Raw genomic sequence first — 4,500 nt, 5'->3', positions numbered from 1 at the left:
CAGTACCCCTATATGTAGAAAAGACCTTACATTAGGAAAGAATAAAGGCTGAGTGTACGTATCGGTAGCTCCAGGATCAGACCAGCTGATTTAATTAATCCCAGAGCAAGTGTTTCAAATAAGGGAATCCAAGATGATGATTAAACTGCAAAAGGAGTCGAAATACACTATGGGTCAGGGATTTTTGCTGTGCTCTGCCTTGTGAAAGCTTCTTTTTGAGCTTCAGCAGTCCTTTGCATCATTCTTTTGCCTTTGTGGTGTTGAAAATCGTTTGGAGAATCTATTTAATGGTGCAGTTTTATGTAGAAGGTAACTGCACTGCCGCCCTAAATATAAAGCAGTCGGAGTAACTTCAAATAAACGGGTCTGGTTTTGTGAGGGGTAGCGCCGATAAACATTTGGGTCAGCCAATGCGTTCTGCGGGCAATGTTTAAGGAAACATTAGCTGTTAACATGCTTAGCTTGAGGAAGCTGAATCCTCCCTGTGCCAGTATTTATAGTAATAGTTTAATAGGAAGCCTCTAATGATAACATCTTACTACTTGTTTAATCCTCTTTTACTCAGCAAAATAACTGAGTTAATTTGGGAAGGAGAAAGAATGCGGATGCCGTGCCTGGCTGGGGACGGGACAGCATCTCTGGGCGAGGACAGCTTCACTGCCCCATGGACAAGGTGCTTACAGGGGCAAGGTCTCTGGCTGCCCCTCTTGGTGCCTGTCTCTTGCTGCATCAGGGATGGGAACAGTGGGTTTTTAAATCAAAACAGAGGAGGAGAGAGAAGAGGAGGAGAGAGAAGAGAAGGGAAGAGAAAGGAAGAGAAGGGAAGAGAAAGGAAGAGAAGGGAAGAGAAGGGAAGGGAAGGGAAGAGAAGGGAAGAGAAGAGAAGAGAGAGAAGAGAAGAGAAGAGAAGAGAAGAGAAGAGAAGAGAAGAGAAGAGAAGAGAAGAGAAGAGAAGAGAAGAGAAGAGAAGAGAAGAGAAGAGAAGAGAAGAGAAGAGAAGAGAAGAGAAGAGAAGAGAAGAGAAGAGAAGAGAAGAGAAGAGAAGAGAAGAGAAGAGAAGAGAAGAGAAGAAAAGAAAAGAAAAGAAAAGAAAAGAAAAGAAAAGAAAAGAAAAGAAAAGAAAAGAAAAGAAAAGAAAAGAAAAGAAAAGAAAAGAAAAGAAAAGAAAAGAAAAGAAAAGAAAAGAAAAGAAAAGAAAAGAAAAGAAAAGAGAAAGGACAAGAAAGGAAAGGAAAGGAAAATCTGGACATTTGGTGAGATGGAGTACAACAGAATAAAACAGAAATGAGGAAAAAGAAGTGGAATTAGCACAAGAGCTGTCACCATCACAGGGTTCATTCAGTCTTTGCCTTCCCTTCCCATGCCCTGCAGCTCGGGGACAGCTGCAGCACAGCTCCTGGCACCAAGGCATCACCACGGCTCTACAGGAATTTTGCCCTGGAAGGAGATGTTTCCCAGGGGGCTTCCTCTGACACCTTTGCCAGGGACTTCTCAGATGAAATGAGGGAAGAGGCAGAAACAGCAGCAAGGAAAGATGCAGGGAAACTGCTGAGGTTGCGTGAGTACAGATGAGGCTGGTACCCACATCTTTGGGTTCTCCACGAAGCTGCACCCCGACACCCCCAAGGGCTGAGGGGCCTGTCCTAGTATAAAGACAATGGTTGGGACATCTTAAATTCCCCTGCGTAGACAGGGCCTGAAACCCGAAATACCCAGCTGCCATGCTCAAAGTGCCCTTGCAAGGCTGAAGTGTTGAGAGTGAAGCAAGGAAAATCAGAAAGGAATTGTAAAATGAAAGGATGTAAATAAATTCCTTTGTGCTGTTAGGCCAAACCGCGGTGATACATTTTTTTGCAAGGAGTCACTCTCAAAAAAAAAAAAAAAAAGAATTTGCTGCATGTCCCGGTTAATCTGCAGGCAGAGTGTGTGGTTGGGATCATTCATGACAGCGAACATCGTTTCAAAGCACCAGCCTGCGCAAAGCCAAAGCTGGAAGCCTCGGCTGGGGTATTCACCAAAGGAAAAACAAAACAAAACAAAACAAAAAAGGGAAAAAGAAAACAACCCCCCCCCCAAACGCAGTTAAATCTAATTTGTCAAATCTGTAAGCATCCTAATGCAGAATGGAAAAGTGCAATAAATGTTTGCAAATTATTCCCTTTTTTCTAAGATCTGAAGCTACTATTCATGTATTAGTTCCTGCTCTCATTGCACTGAAACAGAAAGCAGTGCTGGGCATATGGGCACTAAGTATTAAAGACAACAAATATAATTCAACAAAAATAATTCAGCCCACAAATGGAGGGCTGGATCCTGCCAGGGCTGAGGTCCTTTTGTGTCCTACAAAATTAGGAACTGCGGATACTCAGCACCAAAGCAGAAATGCCGAGTATCCTCCGGGGCTGGACTCAGGGCTTAGCAGAAAGTCAGGCAGAAAACAATGAATCCAAGTGCCACCAAGCTCGGACGAGACAAAAACCGCACCAAAGCTGTCGCCTTTTGCTTTTAGCCTTCTGGCAGCTGGAATTAGCTCTGAGGAGCTGCCCAGGCACCTAGGCAGTGAGTTGTTCCCATTTGGCAGCTGGCAGCAGGGCACGCACGTTATTTAGAAAAAGGAGAAATTGTCCGAGTGAGCAGCGTAGCCGAACAAATCATAAATGATAATAAAACTGGTGGTTCAGTTTATATAGCTGGAGCTCCGAAGCAGAATTACAGATTATGACAGGTTAACGGGGATTGTGACATTCCCTATACATGTAAATAAACACTGAATTTGAGAACCTCTGTTTTCCCAAAGCACTAGTAAATAAAAGTATAACAGAGACCTCATGTAAAGTAACCATATGCTTATAATTATACAAACATTGTAGATCCCCTGTGTGAAATTTCACATCTTTATTGCTTCTATTTTAATATTTACAAAGTTGGTAGTAATTTTTCAAAAACAAATCTGATCCTAAACAGGAAAGACAATTTCCTACATAATTTTGATTTTCTACGCCAGGGCGGACGAAATGAGAACCACTCTGATATTACAAACATCCCCACTTTCTCGTGCCGCAGTTTGTTTCCCCGATGTCAGGATGTGTTTTGATGCTCCAAGAATGCAGGAGTGGCTCCGCTTTCATGCCCATATATTAAGTTTTTAACTGTGAGCAGGAGACAATGTGGTTCTAATCTAGGACAGTGACAAAAATGCGGAGAGCTTGCAGGGAAGCGACGTTGCCACTGGTTCATGGCAAAATAAAACGCTGCGGAGAGCAACAGTTGTTGCATAGGGTTAGCCCCGTTACTTTCCCCGACTTTGACTTTTCTTGTGAAAAGACCGACCGGCAAAGACAGAAGCGAAATGAGCAGCAACATGAAAGTCCTTGCCTGCCTGGGGGACTGCACAAGTGCCCGCAGAGCGTGTGGGGCTTCCCTGGGGGAGCCAAGCATCCCGTACGGGGTGGCCGGGGAGCGAAGCTGCTTTCCTTGCCGGGCCACAACACAAGGCTGTGCAGGGTTTCCCAAAGCAACCCGATTTATCTAGGCATGCTCTGGCTATTTTCACCGCCTTTTGGTTCGCATGCTCTTGTTTTGATGGTTAAAATTCTTGGTCTGCTTAGGCTTTTGAGGTTTATGTAACAGTTTTTAAAGTGTGCCAGCTGAAACATGCACGCCGAGAAAAAGAAAAAGTGATGGTTTGCTGTATCGAGCGAAAACACAAAATTTGGCTAATGTGGTGGGCCAGGACAAGGGAGCTCAGTGCTCTGTCCTCAAGGATGCTGTGAGCCAGGAGCAGGAAGCCCGATGTGCACGGAGAGGGAGAGGAGCTGGAAGGAGGAAGGTGGCTCTGGGAAGTGGAAGCAACTTTTGGGTCAAAATCCACCTCCTGAAAACACAAATATTCCTGCTAGTACGGGGCACTGCACAACAACATTCTCGGGAGTGCTGCAGCAAGGAAGCAGAGATGCTAAATATGTTGTAGCTAAAAGCAACGGGAGCTTCATGCCCCAGACCTGGGGCCTTCGGAAGACAAGTCCCGTTCACAGCCACGGCGTGTGGGGGCTGTTGTAAGGCTGGAAATCAGCACATATGGACCACACGGGCGTTTCAGAAAACGTTATGCTGACTGCCATGCCCGTAGGAATCCCTACCCCCTGATTACGTGATTTGAACACAGCCTTTAAGAGCTGTTTGTGGTAAAAGGGGAAGAAGTCCATATTGTAACTGGGTGTATTCGCTAGTCATCCTAACAGACGATGACTTGGGGTCGCAGAAATAAAAGCCTACGATGGGTCGTTCATGTTAAAATAAACCACAGTCTAGCTGAAAAAAAAATAATTAAAAAATAAAAGAGAGTAAGAGGGACTGCCTGCAAACTGGTCAGCTCTGTACAAATGCCACTCGCACACCTTTCGTAGCTCTTCCAAGAGCCCACAAAATAGAGATGCACCGGGTATTGCTTAGGCCATCGCTCGACCACTTGTGCAGGGATGAATTTCCACCTCTGACACT

The sequence above is a fragment of the Anser brachyrhynchus genome, assembly GCF_964034855.1.
Source record: "Anser brachyrhynchus genome assembly, chromosome: 2".
In the NCBI taxonomy this organism is placed as follows: domain Eukaryota; kingdom Metazoa; phylum Chordata; class Aves; order Anseriformes; family Anatidae; genus Anser; species Anser brachyrhynchus.
This window is presented reverse-complemented; position numbering follows the sequence as displayed.